We start from the raw sequence: 22,748 nt of genomic DNA on the forward strand, positions 1-22,748 counted from the left end.
GCAAAGGTGACCACACGTCCCAGTTGGGGAGTCATGGTTGTGCCTGTTGTCACAGCATCTTTATTAGCAGTGCCCTCATTCATACACAAAAGGGTCCTGATTCGGATGCTTCCCAGATGGCCACTCCATGTGGGAATGGCCCAGCTCCTGGGAATGTTGTTAAGCAGATGGTCTTCAGTTACCTGCCCCTTCAGGGATTGCCTCAGCCACAGAGACCTGCCTCACTCAAAGCCACACCCCTTCCGAAGGCTAGCCCACATCCGATGACTTTCAGAGATCCTAAGGCCTGGATAGCTCAGGCTGCCTGAAGGGTCCTAGAGTTCTGGCTCTCAAGTGCCCCGGGGGGGTCCCTGAGAACCTGCATTGACACTTACTTTCTCTCTGCCCAGCCCTGCCTTCCTGCATTCCCTTTCACAGATGATGACCCTGGGGCACTCCTTAATAAATACTCTGCACACATTAAACTCTGCTTTAGAATCTGCTTCCCAGGGAAGCCAACCCACAACCAATGATACTGGGAGGGGCTTTTGACGCTGGGCCAAATTGTAGCATCAAAAGAAACCAAGGGTGGATGATCAGGAAGCTAAGAATACTTGCTCCAATGAAAAGCCTTGATCCATTGTCCAGTTTCCAAACCCTGAGACAGCTTTATCACTGGAAACCTGATTAAAGAAGAGTTTGGGTCCCCTGGAAAAAGGACCCTGAAACAACTGGCAGGTGGGAATGCTGAAAATGCCACCAGTCTTTCTCTGAAGGGGCTGATGGCTATTTACTTGAGTAACTGTGAACTGGGGAAAGGGGACTGCATAAATATCCTGAGGATTGTTGGACCCAGAATCCTAATTGACATTGATACTAGAAATCCGAAACATCATCATGACATCCCTATTCAACTGGGGGCACACAGAAGCCAGGTTATACACATAGTCCTATCCAAGTTTCACCTCACAGTGGTCCTATTGAGTCAAGAAAACCATCCAATAAACACTTCTTTGGCCTGTGCATGTATAACCTAAATAGGCATAAGTGGTAGTCGGCATGGCCTTCATTCACATGGAGTCCGTGGTCTGTGGTACAAAAGTGATCCCAGTGTGGAAGGCCACTCAGAGGCCTCTAAGACAGCAGAGAACACAGAAGGGACTAGACATTGAAGCCAGGAGGGCCAACACCCCAAATCTAGCACAATATTGCAATAAAAAGTCAAAATATTTCATCTTCCATTCTGTCTTTTGGCACAAAACCTCCTAAAATGGAATTGGAAGCACCGTGCATGAGCTGAGCCAGTCAATGTGGCTGATGAGTTCTGCCTTGGGAAATGACTGATGTGCTCTTCCAGACATTGATTTATTGCTTAGGAACAATAGCTATTTACTTTAGCAAAGCTACTTAAAATTAGAGTTAAACATCTCAGTCAGCCTATTGGCCTCTTTCTTTTAATAGCTGTTCTCAAGCTAATCAATGACTTTTAATAGCTAGGCTCAGTTATCAGCATAGAAGAATAAGTTCATTGATTTGACATATACTTTCCTTCACTGGGCAACAATTATTGCAATCTGAATTGTGCCACATTAGGCTAGAAACACCATGTAATCTTGCTAGTTACTTAATGCATTCTGGTGATTGGCTTCAAGAAGCTTTATAATCACACTGTTGATTTTTGAGTTAACAATACTTTAGATTCCACTGAGAGCTATGAAGCAGTCTGCATATAAAAGGTTAATAGAATAAGACATCCAATCTATCTCATTTTTAAGGGTAAATAAACGGAAATTCTACAAGGATATGTAAATCTTAAACACACTTGGTATTCCACTTGAAAACTAGTATATTTCTAAAATAGAAAAATCACCCGATTTTGATATCTGTAGCTCCATTTAAAATGCAGACTATTTGATTTCATAAACATTTCTAAAATTAGAAATCATTACAACTATTAAAAAGACATGTCTCCATTTCTGATTAAAAATGGGGAAAAATCAAGTCTCGGAATGTCATTAATACTATTAACCTAGGAACTAACCTAGCTGCTTAATTTTAAAGCAATAATATAAAAAAAGTGCAATGATGGCTCCAGACAGCCAGGGCAGCCTCTGGCTGGGCAGAGGTCCTTTGAGGTCCATGCAATGACACGTTTTTATGTGCCAGAATTTAGCCCCAGGAGACATTTGACAGTCCTTTGTTCTGCTATTAGTACTGTAGAATTTAATATGATTGCTACAATTAAGACCTGTACTCCTTTCCTATCTGAACATTTCTACTTGTTCCATTCATTCATTCTTTCAATCTTTTATTCAACAATTATTGCACTCCTGCAATGTGCCAGACCGCAAATCAGGCCTCAGTGATACCACAGTGAATAATATAATGATGGAAGCAAAAAAATTTCTTCCTTACACCCAGTTCTATCATTCACAGTTCTTTTCAAATATAAAACTTGATTGCTGCCACAGGGAAATGATTATGAATTCCAAGTCTACCTTGATTATCAATAATAATGGATATTTGGGGCCAAATTCTCAGCTTGGCTTACATTAAGAGTCTATTGGGCTTTTTACAAAAATCTTATTTGTCCAGATTTTGAAATATTAAAATTTCATATATGAATGTAGAGACTAACTAACACTACAAAGTTCAGCATGCCAGACAGAAATATATTTGGTCGAGATAACATTTTATTAGGAGAAAAGTATCCTTAGTTTTGCCCTCTTGAAATGATAAGGTCTTCACTAAAATGATTGGATGGCATTCTCTTGGCCCAGAAATCCATATGCAATAATACCTAGATAGGTTCATGAACTTGGGATTTTGTGGAAATAACAGAAGTACTTAAAAAAATGGACTGACCCCAAACTATGGGATAAAGACTATATACGTTTTACTATAATTTACAAAGGTACTAATCTATATAAATACATAGGGGGGTTCTGATGTAAATTCCAATTTCTTTTTAATAAGAAAACAATGGAAGCATTTTTGCTGATATGTTTTCTGAGATAGTCTCTGTTCTGGTCCAGTCTGAATTCTATTATAGTTCCTGGTATTATACTTCCTGTCAAAGTGTCTATTGTGGGGTAGCATCAAGGATTGTCACAGTAAAGGTGGCCACATGTCCCAGTTGGAGAGTCATGGTTGTGCCTGTTGTCACAGCATCTTTATTAGCAGTGCCCTCATTCATACACAAAAGGGTCCTGATTCAGATGCTTCCCAGATCCCCCTCCATGAGGGACTTGTGGCCCAGCTCCTGGGAATGTTTTGAGCTGGTGGTCTTAAGCTGCCTGCCCCTTCAGGGATTGCTTCAGCTTCAGAAACCTGGCTCACTCAAAGCTACATCGCTATCAAAGGCTAGCCCACATCCAATGACTTTCAGGGATCATAAAGGCCTGGATAGCTCAGGCTGGTCTGCAAAACTTCTACATCAGTATTATTTCCAGGTTCTACTGATGAAATGTAATTTACTTTTCATCACATAATATCTCTATTGAGATAGGTTACCACTTTATATCAGAGCCCTTATTTATTTCTATTTGCGGAAAGTTCTTGGTCTTTTCTCCCTCAAAGGTTCAAAGCACCCTGTAAATATCACCTTTGTCCACAGATTTCTGTGGAGAGGTGTAAAGCACCAGCTGTCCACTCTTCCTAGTAATCCAGAAAGACTGCTATGGATCTGCTGGCCTCTGCAGCTGTTTCTCTACCCCAGACATTAACCCTAAATCCACATTCTCTGTTATAATCCCTCTTCTGTGTTTTATGGCTCTGGTAGTACATGTGGAATTATTTTTTACAACTATTTTCTAGTGATTAGCTTTACAAAATATACATATGAATCTCCGTGTTCTCCATCTTTTCTTCTGGAAGTATTTATCATATAGACAGAATGTGAACTATAGAGTAGCATAAGAAAATATGCTAGTTAGGGTAGACTAAACTATTGTTACAATGACAGCAAAACAAATTTAAGATTATATGATCACTGGAAGTTTGTTCGTGCTAATATCAAGGTCCAAAGCAGGTGATCCCAGTTGGTGGTGGCTTTCCTCTCTTGGCTGTTTTGCATGGCCCTGGGGAAAGGTAGAATCATCTTAAAAAAAGACACAGGCCTGAACACGGAACACCAGGAGCAGCAGCCACAAGGGCTAAGGACCTGCAACTTTTCCTAGTTTCATGGGCAGTGTGGGCCTCAAGGCTCTAGTATGACTCCAAAGGAGTTGGGAGGGGTTTCTGAAAAGTGCCAGACACTGGAGTCTCTGCTACTTGTGATGAGTAAGGCCCAGAGCCTGATTTTGTTTGATTCAGAAAAACAAAAAAAACTTGTTTTGTAGAGTCATACCTGCTACATTTACCTAAAACACGGTTTATTTCATTGTTGTAATATAAAGCTACCAAATTTATACTTCCTTTTTTTTGAGACTGAGTCTTGCTCTGTTGCCCAGGCTGGAGTGCAGTGGTGCCATCTTGGCTCACTGCAACCTCCCCCTCCCAGGTTCAAGCAATTCTCCTGCCTCAGCCTCCTGAGAAGCTGGGATTACAGGTGCACGCCATCATGCCTGGCTAATATTTGTATTTTTAGTAGAGACAGGGTTTCACCATGTTGGTCAGGCTGGTCTCGAACTCCTGACCTTGTGATCTGACCACCTCGGCCTCCCAAAGAGCTGAGATTACAGGCGTGAGCCACCGTGCCAGCCCAAATTCAGACTTTCTAAGCTTCTGCTAGCTTCCTTTTTGTCTCCAATGATGTGTTGGTCTTTTTACAAAGGATATTGGTGGTGCTCACAGCATATGCATATTCTTAGAGATACTGTGTGGTCTTCTCTTTTTGCCTCTTCCCCATGACAGCTGTGGTCACATCCCTTACCCTTCATCCCTTCTACTATGGGTGGCCCTATGCCAGTTTCTCCCTTCCTACTCACTGTTCTCCTTGGTTCTATCAAAAGTCGTATTTCCCCTTCTGCAGATATCTAGCTCTTATCCCCTTCACTCCCCTTGCATCTTTCTACTCTCCTATCTGGGCTTTGCTTTCTTCAGGCAAGCTGCCCTCTGTCAAATGCAGCTTCACTCTCAGAGTCACCAAGCTACTAACTGACTAGACTGTTCCATTTACAGTTCATGTAAAGTTACATTGCAATGCATGCTCCGTTTCTGGTTGTGGGAAGAGTCATTTTCTGATTCGATTCTCACTTGAGAAAGAATTGTCAGGATAAATACATAAAAATGATTTTAAATATTAGTTACTATGCCATGATGCATTACCCCTTGCCTGTAGGTGGCACTCTTATGTAACCACTCATGGGCAACAGTGTGCAGGTTTCCACATTACTGAATATTAGAAGCTTCATGGTAAAGACTCACGATGGAGACTTCAGATCACAGAAACCAACAGCTCAATAATTTGTTTCCTACATCTGTGGTTTGGTTGGGAGAAAAATACCTTTTTAGCTGTAATGATCATTTGGAAGACTCATTCACTGATTTTTCTTTGACCTAAATTCTAATCAGTTTTTGCTATACTGCAATTTCCAGAGATAATTTAGTTTTACTATGTCTGGCTCACAAAATACATCACAGGCAATAAGGCGTATTTCCTGATAAATCTTTTAGGTTTTTCTTTCAACTTTGCCAAAATTTCTGATTTTTTACTTATAGTCATTTGGTGCATCATGAAACATATGAACAAACTTCAGTATTTTGGAGGTAGGGTGGAATATAAATGTTCAAAAATGTATTAGAATCATTACATTAAAATGTTCTTTTAAAATAAGCATAGTTTGGTTGGTAGTAAAAATCAGTGTGTGATACAGCAACAGCAGCTACTATCAATTGAACATTTATGTGTCAAGTCCTGTGCTCGGCATTTTCTCTGCATTATTTTATTCAATCCTCACAAAAAATCTAGTATATATTAACCCCATTTCTCAGATGAGAAAATGTGCTTGAGAGATGTGAAATGACCTTGTCAGCATCACCCACCTAGAAAAGGCCAAGCTGGGATTCAAAGTCAAGCTGTTTTATTCCAAATGTCACACCAATTTTTACTTCACTACTTCCATGAGCTTTTTGTGCTTCCCGGCTATTCTACCCTTTTGAGTTGAATTTTGGATATCTATTAATGAGTAGTCAAGACTATTTTCTTCTCTGCCTATTTGTTCAAACTGTCTGTGGTGTGTGTTGTGGAGAGGGGGGATGGTAGCATAGCTTTATAATTCAATTTTTTTTAAATTCAAGGAAGCTAAAAATAATTTTGAGGCCGGGCACGGTGGCTCATGCCTGTAATCCCAGCACTTTGGGAGGCCGAGGCGGGCGGATCATGAGGTCAGGAGATCGAGACCATCCTGACTAACACAGTGAAACCCCGTCTCTACTAAAAATATACAAAAAAATTAGCTGGGCGTGGTAGTGGGCGCCTGTAGTCCCAGCTACTCGGGAGGCTGAGGCAGGAGAATGGCATGAACCCAGGAGGTGTAGCTTGAAGTGAGCCTAGATCGCAGCACTGCACTCTAGCCTGGGCGACAGAGCAAGACTCCATCTCAAAAAAAAATTAATAATAATAATAATTTTGAAAATTTGGGCCATGTCATAAAACAACATAGATCATAATGTTATGTTGGGTTTTCATGGAGAAATGTTCTTATGTATGAAGTTCTAGAAACACAAGAGCAGACCTTGGCAGAGATGTTTCTTGGTTAAGGCTGATTGAAACCACATGGAATGGGGGTTGATCAAATTTTAATAGGACTTTGGGTGGTTCATCAGTAGGGTGATGGTTTTCTCCAATATGCCCGGGAACAACACAGGTTATACTGTTGTCCCTACTTAAGTATAAATAATGCCTCTTTCTCGAAAATGCTTTGGTCTGTGCTGTGATCTGAATGTCTCTGTCCCAAAATTAATATGTTGACATTTTAACCCCGAAGGTGACAATATTAGGAGGTAGAGTCTTTGGGAGGTGACTAGGTCATGAAGGCAGAGACCTTGTGATTGGGATTAGTGTCCTTATAAAAGACAGTGAGCTAGCCCTTCTACAGTGTAAGGTGACAGTGAGAAGATGGTCTTATAACGAAGTGGGTCCTCTGTAGACGTTGAATCTGCAAGGGCCTTGATCTTGGACGTTTCAGCCTCCAGAACAGTGAGAAATAAATTTCTAAAGTGTATAAGCCACCCAGCATTCCATTATAGTTCCTCAAAAAGACTAAGACAGTTTGGTAATTTTTATCGGCATCCTTTCCATGAGCAACTCCTCCCTGGATAAACAAAGATCATCATTCTTTGGGATCTGGCCCCCAAATGTAGCATGTGGACTTTGCATTTCATTGGAAATCAAAGTCTTGTGCAGACAACAGGAGGAATCTGCAGGGTTGTCAGCTGCTCGCACCTCTGATTGAGTTTGGGAAAACAGATCAGTTCAAAATCACTAGCCTCTCAGCGAAAACTGCAGGATGATCAATTCCAAACATCACATATCTCAGCGAGCAGACGTTATCTACACATTTGTTTCTTCACATCCTCTTCTCCACATGTTCCCGTCTCCTCACTCAAATAGCTATTAACAATAACTCCAAGAAGCAGTGGGAACTAATGACAAGTTTCATCCCCTCAGTTTAATAACGCAGTCCTAATTCTCATGTATTCATTATCCCCCGGCACCAAACCATTTCCATTTGCACACCAAAGCAATCCTCCATATCTTTAGTGTTAATGTCAGCTTGATCTGCACTGATCACTTTCATTAAGAATACACATTTACTGAGTAATGTGATCCAAAAACAGATGCTTCTCAAATAAACCACTCATTGTATTGACAAAAATACACCAGCATGAAGGTCAAAAGGCCTCGAGTTTTTTGTTTATCAAAGGGAAAAAATAAATAATAACTAGTTCGTTAATTGTGTTATTCATTCAACAAACCGACTGGCTATGAGATGGGCACTGTGATAATTGATAGGACCCAAAGATGAATAATAAAACAGGACAGACTCCTAAGGAGGCAACTGTCCGATGGGAATGAGTGTCAGAACCCCATATTTGGAAAGCTGGGAATCCAGCGCATTGAGCCCTGGTTGGGGTCCCAGAGGGCCTGGTCTGTACTATGGAAGGGTCCGCATTCACCCACTGAGCATAGAAGAGAAGCAGATCTGAGAGACAAAGAGGGCAGAGTTAAGAGCTGAGTGGACAGTTCAACTAAAGCAATCATCAAAAGGCACTTGATTACTTCCCTAGGGCTGCTGTAATAAAGTACCGCTGAGAAAGTGGCTTAAACAACAGAAATGTATTGTCTCACAGTTCTGGAATGCTGCAGTCTGGAATCAAGGTGTCGTTGGGTTGGTTCCTTCTGAGGGCGTTCAGGGAGAATGTGGTCCAGGTCTCTCCCCTGGCTTCTGGGGCTGTGCTGGCAATCACTGGAGCTCTTGTCTTGTGGAAGAATCATCCTGATCTCTGCTTTTGTCTTCATGTGATGACCTCCCTGTGTGTATATCTTTGTGTCCAAATATCTCCTTTTCATAAGGACACCAGTCATATTAGATTAGGACCCCCCCAATGACCTTATTTTAATTTAACTAGTGACGTCTGCAATGACTCTATTTCCAAATAAAGTTACATTCTAAGGATTTCAAAATACAAATGTTTGAAGGACACAACTCATAATGGAGCTGGACAAAGAGGCAGAAATATGGTAGCTAATAGGGCAGAAATTGGAGATACCAAGGTAAATCAGGAGGCAGGGCTTGGGCAGGGTCCCCAAGGTACTGGCATGCAGAGTTCTTGTTTGTTTTTTAAATGGACTTGTAGGGTGCACATGTGGAGAGAGGGCTGCTGTGGTAAGGAGTCCATTCCAGGAGAGAGACGGATACAGTATTGGGTGTTAAAACAGAAGAGCTAATCTGGGCAGGTGAATGGGCAGGCTTTACACTTGTTTATACCACTTCATTTCTCCTTTTCCTTTGACACCCCAAAGCTCTGACAATGAAAAAGCGTAGTTATCTTCTCTTACTCAACCATCCCCAAGATCCTACATTTTAGAAGCTGCTTTTGGTAATGAAATTTACAATTATTTCAAACACTTTAGGAAACCATTTGCTTTTACTAGTCAGTGTGAAGGGGAGAGTAAATGATATTCAAACATTTATTGCCTACTACATGAAGGGTATTTCTTTTGTTTTGTTTTGTTTTTCTTTCTTATTTAACCTCATTCAAGTTTCATATGACAGATACTTCTTTTCCTAAAATTTTGTAGTATTTCATCTCCTTCATGTTTTAAAGGAAAATGCTTTGTCCTAATATTCTCTAGTATTGGTACATCGGCATGCCCTTTTAATCTTATCTTCAGAGTTTTTCTCAAATCAGCCCACTTTCTTCCAACTTCATTGCCATCGCCATAATAGAGGCCAGTGGTTCTCAGGGTGTGGCCTCCAGATCAGAGGCATCAGCACCACCTGGGAACTTGTTAGACACAAAGATTCTCTGCCCACCCCGTGCGCCCATTGCACCTGCATATTCACAAGACCCACAGAATCAAAAACTCTAGGGGTGGGGTCTAGCAATCTGTGTTTTAAGAGCCCTCCAGGTGATTCTGATCCATATTATTTATCACCCGGTCTAATGTATTGGCCTCCTAACTGGTATCCATACTTATACGCTTGTCTGATCTCCATAGAGGAGCCAGAGTGACTCCCTCAAAATTTCAACAAAATCATCTCATCATTAAGATTTGTTTTAAATTTTAAAGCAAAGGCTTTCTACTGCACTTGCGATAGAAAGAAATTCTCACCATAACTTACAAACCCTCTTTCTGTGCCATCTTCCCCTTGCTCACCACACTCCTGGGATACTGGTATTGGAGCTGATGGAACATGCTAAGTCAGCTTTGTTTGCTTCTGTACCCTGAACACCTGGTGCATAAGAGACATTTACTATTTACTGCATAAATCATTTAATTGGTAAAGATGTCCATATCTACCCTATCCACTCTGTTTATAATTTTGTTAAGTTCAAATTTGTTCTTTCTTAGGTATTATCTGTTTATATTCTAACAAGTCCTGTACTTCTCTGTTCTTGTCAGATGCCCCCTAATCTTTATCCTTTGGATTATTTTAATTAGCTATTACTAAAGTTTACAAAATATTAACAAAGTACATACTGGTACTATAAAACATGGGCTCATTTCCAGAAGCTCACATGCGAGTAGAGAAGCAGACATGCAAACACCTGTTTTAAAAAATGTATGTCAAATGCATAATGCAGTTTTGAACCATGAAGATAATATTTAAGCTGAGTCTGAAAGGAAAAGAAGAAAATCTCCAAGTAGGGAATTGCATGAGGATATTACTGGTAGAGGAACAGCATATGCAAAGACACTGAGCTATGAAGAAAACAAAGAAGGCAAGTTCAGCATGGTTTGGTCTTAGGAAAGAGAAGCCACTCATGAGGCTGAGGACTGAGAGTAGACCATATATATAGTAACAACCCTATAAGCATAAGGTGGGGGCAGAGTGTTGGGTTTTACTCTGTAGATAATAAGAAGCAATCAGAGCTTTTTAATCCTGCAAGGGGGAGGGCCATATTTGAGTTTAGGGTCCCTCTGGTGGTAATGTGGTGGATGGACTAGAGAGGAAGGAGAGTGGCATGAAGCCCATTCAGGCGGCTGTAATTCCTGAACCTACTCTATTTCTTTCCTTTTTTACTTACGTGAAGGACACCCTGGGCCAGTCCTTTATCACTTTATGCAAGGCGATGCACAACAGTGACTTCCTGTCTCCTTCAGGTGCTCTGCGTGCACTTCAGTCTTACTACTTTTGGAACCATGTGGGCTCTGTGTTAGCCAACATTTCCTTGAGCCCATTGTGCACCCTGTTACCCAGTGAATCTCCTCTGGAGTCACTTTCTCCCTGCCATCTTTCGAATTCCACATTTACAGTGGCCCCATTGACTACAGAATCACATATTCACTACTTCTGCTTTTCAAGACTCTAGTCATCAGCCTGTTTCTCCGTGCCTATTTCCTGGTATTAGTGAAACCCCAACCTTTTATACCTAGAAAGGACATTGATGAGTATCTATTTTGTAGATATGGAAATTAGTACTTAAGTAAATGAAAGACTTATCCAAAGTTACATACCAGGTTAGTATCAGAGGCAAAACTAGACTCTTTCTATCACAAATTATTTCCTAAAGGATAATCTTGTAGATACATGCACATGTGTGGTAAATAATGAAAATCATGATAGTGGTAACCTTGTAGCACTATGCATGGTGACTTACACTTTACAAAGTGATTATTATATTCATTGTTAATTATATTAAACTACATAACCTAAGTATCATAATCATTCCCAATTTACTGACCAATACAGTCAATTTAGAGAGACTGAATGACTTCCCGAGATTTCTACAGTTTGTGCTGGCTGAGAAAATCCCCAAATCCAAGTAAACTCTGACTCCTAATCCTATGCCTTTTGAATCACACTCTGCAGCCTTGAGTGCATCCTGTGTTGTAAATAAGCCTTCATATCTTCCCTTGAGCCCATGACTTTTTGGTATCCTGGGTTTTGTACACCTAAACACTAAGGGATAAGGATTTGTAAGTATCCATTTACTGGTTTACTCAGCACATTGACTTAAGTAGATGAGCAACATCTTGATTAAAAAGAATTGGAAATCAGAGGCTTTTGAATAAGTAAGAATTTGATAAATTATAATGAGCCCATAAAATAAGCAGAAGGGAATAAGAATGAGAAAAATAAAATTAAGATGGAATTCCAAAATATTAGGTAAGGAGAAGTTGCATAAATGCAGTGAAAATTGCAGAGAACATGACCAGAGCCCACAACGCAACCAAAACACAGCCACCATGAAAACCAAGGCACAATGATGCCTGTGTTTAAGCAGATCTAACAGAGATGCATGTACACCATTACCATCTCCCAAACCCAGGCAAGAGAAAGCATTCCTCAGAACTTCAACATTGCTGTATATTTGAAATTCATTATACCATTGAAAAGTGTGTTACTTCACTGCACCAAAGTCTCTATTTTTGCTAATGACAAATGTACTAATAATAGCAACTGCTATTTGTTGACTGCTTACTGCAGAGGAGCAGGAACTGTGTAGCGTACTTTGCGCACATTAACTCACTGGTACCCGCAATTATTAGTAGTGTTCCCATTTTTTAGGTGAAGAAGTTGAAGCTCAGAGAGGGTAAGCAACTTAATAGGTCACACAGTTGATAGGTGATAAAGTCAGCATTTGAACCTGGGACTGTCTGAATCTATAGCCTACACTTTTAGCAACTAAAACCTTTTTTGGGAAGTAGATTTGCATAGGAATTGTTATGCATTTTCCTTGTAAATCAACCCTCTTTCACAAGCATTCTCTCCAAAATGACAGCAGGTAAAGAACACAGTCTGATTCCCACCTGCATTCAACAAATAACTGTGTGTAAAAGCAGGCGGCCTTAAAGTAAAGGTGTTATGTTGTGATTTTTTTTTTTTTTTTTTTTGAGATGGAGTCCTGCTTCTTCACCTAGGCTGGAATGCAACGGCACAATCTCAGCTCACTGCAACCTCTACTTCCCGGTTTAAGCAATTCTCCTGCCTCAGCCTCCTCAGTAGCTGGGATTACAGGCACGTGCCACCATGCCCAGCTAATTTTTGTATTTTTAGTACATGGCCATGTTGGCCAGGCTGGTCTCAAACTCCTGACCTCAAGTGATCTGCCCGCCTCAACCTCCCAAAGTGTTGGGATTACAGGCGTGAGCCACTGTGCTCAGCCGTGATTTTTTTTGTATTATTGTTGTGTATATTTGCTTAAATTACTGTTTTTGTGTGCATATTTTGTGTAGCAAAATTATCATCAGGGTGATGTATTTTATAATAAATATTAACATTATATTAAAATCTAAACTTGATTTCTAAAATTATACAAGTAGATGGATTTGTTTTTCATCATGTCTCACAATAGTGCCAGAATTTGGGGTGCATATTTAGCTTGACCCATGCATGTGGTCTGGCATCATTTCCTATTATTGAGGATGCTTGCTTTGTGAAATAAATGAATGTCACAGGAAAAATGAGAATGATGACATGGGTTATTGATTTCTAAAAGTATCAAAGATGATTTGCAATAAATCATGAATTATATTTTATTCTTCCATTTTAATATTTTAATCATAACTCTTTAATCGTAAATCGTAAGGTGGTACATCTTGCCCAACAATTCCATAACCTTAATTCATTAGAGTGCACTTGAAGATAGCAGTCAGACAAAATAGTAATTCCCCTCTTAGGAATTGGACCGACTAAAGCACTTATGAATTCGCTAAGAAAATGGAGAAGATTTCAGAAAGCAGCTTTCTATAATTAGTAAATCCCACCACTGAGACCAGTGCCAGCAACCCCGTGATCCAGTTCAGAAGTCAGCAAACTGTGGCCCCTGGGCCAAATGGCCCACCACCTGTTTTTGTATATCTTGCAAGCCAATGATGGTATTTACATTTTTAAATGTTTTTTTAAAAATCTGAAGAAGAGTAGTATTGTGTGATGTGTGGAAATTGTATGAAATTCAAATTTCAGCGCCCATAAAGAAAGTTTTCTTGGAATACAGCACACCCACTTGTTTCCATATTGTTGATGGCTGTTTTTGTGTTACAGCAGTGTAGCTGAGCAGTTTCCACAGAGACTATATGGCCCACGAACTTTAAAATATTCACTACATGCTCCTTTACAGAAAAAGTTTGCTGGCCCCTGATCAGGAACATTACCCTCACTTCTTCAAAGGGATGTTGGGCACAGAAAAATACATACCCATGCACAGACACTGTTCTCATTTGAAAACCATCATCATTCATTCTCAAATACTTACTGAGCATGTAGTATGAGCCAATCTCTGGGGAAGTCATGTGAGATAAAGGGCTGAGTAACACACAGTCCCTTTGCTTAAGGAGTTTGCTATCTAGAAGATTAAAGCATACAAAGAAAATGCAAAGGCTGTAAGCTCCGGGCAAACAGAGGTATCAGGGGCGATGTTGTGCTTATAACAGGATCTGGTTAAGAGTCCTAGTTGGATAAAACTTTGACATAATTGTGCAAAAGGAATAACAGGTGTCTGGTTGATTATCACTACTGTGTAGCCTGAGGGACAGTTATTGAGGAAGTAACCATTTGAGTATTCCATGTTCTTTGAATAACAAAGCTGGAAGGATCTTGAGGCTTTCTGTACACAAACAAATAAAAAACATTTTCTTTATAAAAAGAAAAGAGAAGATCTAGTTGTGCCTAAAGGTGTAGACATTTGTCTAAGTTGAGTAAACCGTGAGAGATGATGTCATAATGTCCAGTTAACTGCATATTTAGAATCCTTCATAATGATCTCATCATTATAAATTCCTTCAGTGGTTTGTTACAATAATGACATAAATCTCAGTGAACTCATCTCATGTGACTATGGCTACCTTAAACCCTTTCTTTAGCGCTGCCCTGCATTTTCCATCACTGTTACCCTATTTTCAGAAGGAGCAACGCAAAGACAAGCTCTTCTGAAGAAAGGATACATAATGACCTGTTGAAGCCAGGCAGGTTGCCCTCCACATACTTGCCCCATTAACCTGCCTTCCTTAAAAGTTTATCACTGGGTGTTTTATTTCCTATCATTCTGCATTTCTACTCACTCTACGACCATTTGCCTAACAGCTCAGAGAGGTTTGAGATTATTGCTGCCATATCTTTTTTACAGATACAAGAAGGGAAAGAAGGAGTAGTTAACATGTCTATGTATTGCACAGATTCAGGCTTTAGAGAACCTTAAGTTTAGGCTACAGATACCAACTGAGTTTTTGGCAAACATTTTCTCTACCTCATCCTGAGAACCTAGAACTATGCCTAACATTGATGACTACATGGAATGACTGCCTACCCTTTTATCAGAATGTTATTTGTTTTTCTTATCATTTTCACATAGATACCTTTTTAAGAAACAGTATTACCATGGCTGGCAACAATATTTATCCGTCAATGACCACATGCCTTGCACTATTAGATGTTATGAAAGATCAAAAGGAATTCATTCTTGATGAATGCGTGACCTTTCCAGAAGTCAGGACAACTATCTGAGAAATCATTTAGGAAAAATCTTAATGAATTAAATAAACCCATTAATTAGATTTGAAATTTTCTCTAGACATTTCCTCTGATAAGGGTACAAAAAGCTGACATTGAATTCTAGGAAGAAGTTTCTTCCTTGTGGTTACAGATCCTTCTTAAGAAAACTGAAGCCTTGCTGCACCTCTGCAAAGACCCTAGGAAACAATGAGATATAAAAGAAAAAAGATAGAGTGAGCTGACATGACTTTTAGTCCTGCCTCTGCCACTGATTCATTCTGAACAAATCAGATCCACTTACTGAGCCTTACTTTCCTCATCTGGAAAACGGAAGTATAGCAGAGACAGTGCTCTGGGTTGCTCCTGTGCTCACACAGGAAGACTACAGTTCCCAGCAACGATTGCATCTACATGATACCATATGACTAAGTCCTGACCAATGGAATGTGGGTCACTTCCAGGCCTGGCCATAAAATGCTCCATGTGATCTTCCACCTTCTGCAAATGACTTTGAAGGTCTCTGAGTTGGTTAAGCCTCACATTGGCAGGAGCCTGGATCTCTAACTTCACTGCCTGAAGGAGATGTGCCCAAATGGGAACATCCAAATTAGACCTTGTGTGAATGGGAACAAACTGTGATTCCATTAAGCCACTGAAATTTGAAATTGTTACAGTAGTTAGCCTCGTCTGATAAAAACAGGTATGTTTACCTAGAGTTATCTTTAAGGACCTAATGAAACAATTTATATTCTTTTGTAATTCTCCTTTTCTTTTGCAAATTATGAGTGGGCAATACAGTATTTGAATTATAATTTGCATTCTTTTCTTAACTGAAATATATGCAAAGCATTGATCTTCCTATGAGCTTTAGGCATCAAACTAACCTCTGTTTTGTGGAACTAACAACGTGTTTGGTATCTAACGCTAGGAGTGATTCTTTTTCAATTACAGTCTTGTTACAAAACAACTGAAAAGACTGTCAGGATGAGTATTTTTTCTCATTTCTACAGAGAAATTTCAAAGAATATGAGGTTATGAAAATTCTCAGTCCTGCAAAATTTGCATTGTGGCCAGTCTCAAACGCCAGTCCTCTCCCCTAAGTTCTTCCCTTGCTGCCTTTACCAGAAGAACTCTGTACAGTCAAGATTGGAATAGGCTTATTTATAGGCTGAGAGAGTCTGAGAATCCTGAGACCCAGAGAGGTTAGACATCCTGAAGTAAATGCATTACAATTTTCTGGCGCTACAAAGGAAAGCCCACTTATTTGCCATGCTTCAATCCCCTGCTGGCTCTCTTCCTCCCTCCCTCCCTGCATTTCTCTCCCCTTCTTCCCTTTCTTTCAGGTCTTGATCCTCCAGGGCAGTTCTTATTTATGTGGTTGTTTTATATAAAGAAATGAAAAACATAATAAAGGAAAAAGGACAGTGAGATTTGATAAGATGCAGCAATTGTCTGCCTTCCTGACAGACAATGTTTGTAGTCCAGCATCATTAACTGCACACAGAAATCGAGGTGTTTTTCTAAATAAGTAATACTGGATGTGCGAGTCTGTGGCTGTTTAATTTATCATGATACAATATTGCAGGGCACACCTGTGTGAGTACACACTTCTGGATATTGCTGTGCATAAATACAGCTAGCTGGATCCTTGTCTGTGTGACCTGGCAGTAGTCCAAAAAGGAAATTTTCATTGATCTTCCAGTTTAATTATATCTGTGGCGATATCTACTACCTTGTGAATCATCATGTGGGCTCGTTAGGCACCTGTTCTCTCTCCACTTGCAAGGAAAATGTTTCAATTAGAATAAAAAAATGATTAAAGATCTTTCCTCTTCATTTCTTGCCCTAGGTAACTGGGAGGAAATTGACATGAATATGCAGCTAGTCAGGCGTAGAGCAGGTCAAATCACAGACAGGAACTTATTAGCTCAGTGCCATTTCCCCCAATGCACTCCTGCCTTTCTAATCCACATGTACAAATCCAAGACTCATCCTATAGGTGTCATATATATATATATATATATATATATATATATATATATATATATATGTTTTACTCAAATGAAAGCTCCATAAAACATCATAAGTTGTTACATTATTTCTTTTGTCCTGAAAAGTCTAATTCAGGGATTTATATGTGGCTGAAGATGCAACTGCTGATGACCAAATTTCTTGGGAAAGAAAGAGAGAGAGGAACCTATAAATATTTAGTATGGCAGGGTCTGTATTAGGTACATTTATGTAGTGTATCCCCAGGTAATCTTTATACTAACATGGTAGGGGAGGTGTTAATAGTTTTACTTTTCTGATGAGGAGACAGGCCAACCAATATTCACACTTAGATTGGTCCGGTTCCAAAGTCTACCCCAGAAACATAAGCTTAAATGCCGATTGTTGTGTGCCTCTGAGATGATGTGGTTGTTTGTTAAGCAGTAAACAAAAACAGTGAGTAGATATCATTTATCCTACTCTCTAAGATTGGCTTCATAGGTGAAGAAAGCTAACAGTGGCTAGGAAGCAGATTCTTCCAATGGCTTCTTAGTGAGGCTAGAAGGTATCAGCACACTTCTGCATGAAGCCTCTTAGTTCCTTCTAGTTTGGATAAGAAATAAATCTAATAACTATGTGAACATATTGAGCAGCCTGCTATATTTCAGCTGGTTACAGTCTTTTGAAGGATCATTTCAGGACTATAGTGGATGACAAATCAGAAAAATACAGCTCTAGTAGCCAAGGCTTGGACAGTTAAGGATATAGGAAGTTAGGAATTTTATTTAAAGTGGACAATCAGCAAGTAGTAGAGCAGTAAGCTCCGTGAGGGTGTGTGGCATGAACTGTTACTCAACTTTGTATACTCCCAAGACACCTGAAAGAGTGCCTGGAGGTACTGATCCACTCTGAGTGTTATTTTCTTCACTAAAATTGAGGATAATTACTTGATTCATCTGTAGGTATGGCTGGCTATAGGTGACTGTATGTAATAACAAATATGCAGTATATAACATAGGGTCTGACCTATACTAAGGGCTCAGAAAATGTGAGTTCCTAGTGGACACTAACATCTGTTTTAGTGACTGGAATTAAAACCAGAAACCAGGGTCAGAGCAGTCCAGTAAGTCAGAACCAAGTGGTACTCAGAACCTGGCAACCCCCTGATGACACACTTTGGGACCAGTCATTGCTTGGCAATGAGGCAAAGGTACCCTCCTTCACTCCCCACCTCCAGGATGGAGGGTGCTTGTCTGTACGTTGACTTTGGCGTTGACCATATGGCTTGCTTCAAGCAACAGAATATAAGGAGTGTGATCTGATTGAAGGCTTGAAAAGCACTTGCACAATTGACCTTCATCTCTGGCACTCTACCAGTGCCAGAAGAACATGCCCAAGTGAGCCTTCTGGTCCAGGAGGAGGATGACAGGCATGTGGGGCAGAGTCACTTCAGGACAGGTCAGGTCAGGACAGGACCAGCCAACACTTACCATCCCCAGACATAAGCTAAATAAATGCAGATTGTTGTGTGCCTATGAGACATTGTGGAGGTTTTTTATACAGTAAATGAATACAGACAGTGAGTAGACGCCACTCATCCCACCCTCTTATATTGGTTGCCGAGATGGAGACAGTAACCAGGAAACAAACAGAAGGCACCAGCACACTTCAACCTCAGTAAGAAGATGCTAAGTTCCTTTTAATTCAGATAAGTGTTCATCAATAACTGTGGTAAAAGGCATTGTACTTTAGGCTTGAGAAAGCAACTGGCAATTACTGCATCTCATAAGTGAGAAATCCAAAAGTGATATGGCTGGTCCGAAGACACACAGGTAGTGGATTTGCAGTTCCATTTGCAGTTTTTTTTAGAGTATGGCCATTCTAAAGAGACCACACAGGCCTGGCAGAAATGTAGGGTGTTGAATCAGAGAGTATTAGGTGAAGAAAAATGAAGTTTATGTCTGTTGCTCAGGCTGAACCATTGACAGAAGTGAAGCTATTCTGACTGTTTCTAATTTGGTCTTGAGGTGTCGCTCTTGACAGTGGCAATGTGCCAAGATAATCACTGTCTAGGAGAGCCCTAATGGGAAGGAAGGAAGGTTCAGGTGTGTGTGTCAGGTGAGACACAAAGAGGAGGTAAAACCAACATGCATAAAACAAAATAAATTTATTACTCACAGGTCCTGAAGAGGTTAGGGGTGCCAGCTGGAAGCCAGTGGGAAGTCTGGAGGGAGAAAGGAGCTCAATCAGCCAGTGGAGAGCAAGTGAGAGAGAGAGGACTATGCCTTTATAGCAGTCTACAGGTGTCATTCCTTAGGCTTTCCTTTAGGGGTGTGGATTGGCTAGCTTAAATAAAACACTAATGAAGGGGGAAACCCATTTATACGACTCTGGTGTTGAGCATTAGGTTTTATCATGGTCAGCAGCTGTGCAATGTTTTGGTTTGGGGTTGGTGACAAGTGAGCTACATCCCAAACAATCATATGGGAAGGGGCCAAAGGAGATGGAGTATGACCGGGTTTCGAATAACTTTATGTCAGGCCTAGAAATGGATGTCAAAGCAGCAACTATATTAAACACATTTCTGTCAGAGGTCTACGTCTCTGATTCCTGGAATGTGCTCTGTGCTCTTGTGAGCCTAGTGACTTACTGTGGCTGGATGTCATATTAAAACATTTTACATTCTATACTACCATTGTCATTATTTTGCTTACCTGGAGCCCATCACAGTATCAGATTTGCTCCTACTACAGTTCATATGATGATTTTGCTTCCCCAGGGAGTTTCTCTTTATTCCTTTGAACTAGATGTCCTCATCACCCCAGGAGCAAGGAATTTCTAAGTTACTTGGTGTGTTTTTAGTAAACAGCTGTTTCTGTGGAGTTGTCCCTACACTGTCTTGTAAGTGGCCTTATACCAGCAGTAAGCCTCAGTGTCAGAGTTATCCCTGTGTAACTAGGGAGTGAAAGTGTTCAGAAATGAGTTTGCTGCATATTCACTACTGGCATTTCCCATATTCTTACATCATGTTCTGGAAGATAAGCTGTATGCGTGCTAACTAGGAAGGGAATATAAGCCACAGATAGCCTCCCTGATCTAAGATGCTATCTATTCATATTTTGCTCATTTTCTAGTGCTGTCCATTGCAGGATGCACCATAGATTTAATAGCAGATTTTTGAAAATTTAGGGAAGACACTATATTACATGTACAATTGGTGGTAAAATGCATATCAGTTTCAGTGCTACTAAAATATGAAAAAGCATGCCAGGCACAGTGGCTCACACCTGTAAATCCAGCACTTTGGGAGGCCGAGGTGGGTGGATCATTTGAGGTCAGGAGTTTGAGACCAGCCTGGCCAACATGGTGAAACCCTGTCTCTACTAAAAATAAAAATAAAAAAATTAGCCAGGTGGTAGTGACACATGTCTGTAGTCCTAGCTACTCGGGAGGCTGAGGCAGGAGAATCGCTTGAGCCTAGGAGGTGGACGTTGTGGTGAGCCGAGACTGTGCAACTGCACTCCAGTCCAGGTGACAAAGTGAGACTCTGTCTCAAATAAAAGAAAATAAAATAAAATATGAAAAAACAATGCAACTCAAAATTGAGAAAATACGCATTCCCTAATGGATGCAGATGCCTCACCCCCAGCATTTTCTCCTTTCTTTGCATGGCCATGGTGCTTAGACTCTTGTGCCATTATCTCAATTCAGGTGCTAAGACACTTTACCCATATATCTTAACTGGGTCTCTTTTGTCTTTCCTTATTCTGACACGAAAGCATGGTTTTCAAAGGAAGCCCTCTGTACTCCCATTTTCCTCTCAAGTCTATAATTCTACCTGCTCATTCTTAGAAATGCATGTGTGATTCCATTTCTTCTGGGCAGGGCAGCTGGTAGCATGACACAGAAGCTGAAAATCTCTTATGCCACCATGAACTAGAGCTGTGGGTAAGGGAAGTGGGAGAGAGGTGTCCTCTTAACCTCAGAGACCTCAGCTCCCTGAGGATTGGGAACTCACTGGAACTCATCAGGGTTCTTAGTTAACCATTCCTGGCTGACGTAAGAATAGGAATTTAGTGAAAGGATTTTAGGGTACTTAGAAAATCACTAGGAAAGCTGGAGAACCAAGTTCGAAAAACAAGCAGAAAAAGAGAGGCCAGAAGGAACCAGAACTACAGCCAGCATTATATCACAGAACCATTTGGTGAGGGCATCACTGCTGAAGGGGCCCCTGTGCCACGGCTGCGACTTGCTGCCATTGGGTAGAGACATGGCTGCTGGCACCAAAACTGCTGGTGACCTTGGAGAACTGCATCCTGGGAGATGCTGATGTAACCACCATCTAAATGTTTTCTCTTCTTGGAACATTCTTCCCCCAGATAGCCACATGGCTTGTCTCCCAACTTGCTTTAGGTCTTTGCTCATATGTCACCTTTTCAGCAAGACCTTCAGGGATCACACTATTTAAAACTGTCTACCCTTACCATCTGCCCCTTCCTCCAACATATTCTAATCCATGATGCTGGCTTTTATTTTCTTTTAAAATAAAATATTAGTTAACAGCATCTGACATACTATATAGTTCACTCATTTACCTGTTTATTTTCTGCCTACTATAGAATGTCAACTCCACGGGGCACAGATTTTAGTCAGCTTTGTTCTCTGCTACAGATTCAGTAACTTGAAAAGTGCCTGGCATAGATAAAGTATTCAATACACATTTGTTGAACAAATGAGTCAATGAATGAACTGATCCCTAATTGCTTCTGTTCTTTCAGTCACTAGTCCACAATTCAAACTCTCTGGTGGGTGACATCTGTTGGTTGAGGCCAGGTCACATGTTTATGTCCCAACTTCAAGAAAGCTGGAAATATTAAAATATTATTTTCTATAATGATATTTGTTTTTGCTTCATCTCTTACCCGGGCTAATACCAACATTTCTTAACCATCTTCTCTGTCACAATTCTTTATCCTTCCCATTTTGTATTCTGCTTCCACAGAGATGTCTCTGAAGCACAAATGTAATGATAATAAAATTACATCATCTCCAGATTTAAAACTTCTCTGTCCTTCTGCCATACCACTGATAGGCCAAAGGCCAAAGTATTTGCCATGGCATAAAAGACTGTACACGCTGGGCACTGCCTGCCCCTTTTCCTGCTGTCTGGAACACTTTCTCTCACATCTGCCTCACAAGCACCTATTCTAATATCTTGCCCAAGTACTTCTTTTCCTTGAATCCCCGTCCAATGTGAGCCACAACATCTGACTCCACCTTTGCCCTTCATCTGCACAGTAAAACTTTTACTCACTATTGGCTGTCACTGCAGTTTTTTGCTTTTGTTTTTGTTTTCAGACAGAGTTTCGCTCTTGTTGCCCAGGCTGGAGGGCAGTGGCATGATCTCGGCGCACTGCAACCTCCACCTCCTGGTTCAAGTGATTCTCCTGCCTCAGCCTGCTGCATAGCTGGGATTACAGGCAACTGCCACCATGCCTGGCTAATGTTTTGTATTTTTAGAAGAGATGGGGTTTCACCATGTTGGCCAGGCTCGTCTCAAACTCCTAACCTCAAGTGGTCCACCCGCCTTGGCCTCCCAAAGTGCTGGGATTACAGGCATGAGCCACTTTCACTGGAGTTTTACATACCACTTGTGCATCCCTGGTCACAAGCTCA

General features: G+C 40.6%; 1 long non-coding RNA gene across 1 annotated transcript in view; it reads right to left on the reverse strand.

The window, feature by feature from the left end:
* Positions 1-18,814: 18,814 nt before the first annotated feature.
* LOC134728551 (uncharacterized) overlaps positions 18,815-22,748 on the reverse strand; it is a 65,705-nt gene continuing 61,771 nt past the window's right edge. Inside the window, exons 2-3 of the long non-coding RNA XR_010109069.1 lie at positions 19,251-19,296; positions 18,815-19,152 (exon numbers count right to left, since the gene is read on the reverse strand). This is a non-coding gene — a long non-coding RNA (uncharacterized LOC134728551). The remainder of the gene's footprint in view (positions 19,153-19,250; positions 19,297-22,748) is intronic.

This window comes from Pan paniscus, chromosome 11 (assembly GCF_029289425.2).
Source record: "Pan paniscus chromosome 11, NHGRI_mPanPan1-v2.0_pri, whole genome shotgun sequence".
Taxonomy (NCBI): domain Eukaryota; kingdom Metazoa; phylum Chordata; class Mammalia; order Primates; family Hominidae; genus Pan; species Pan paniscus.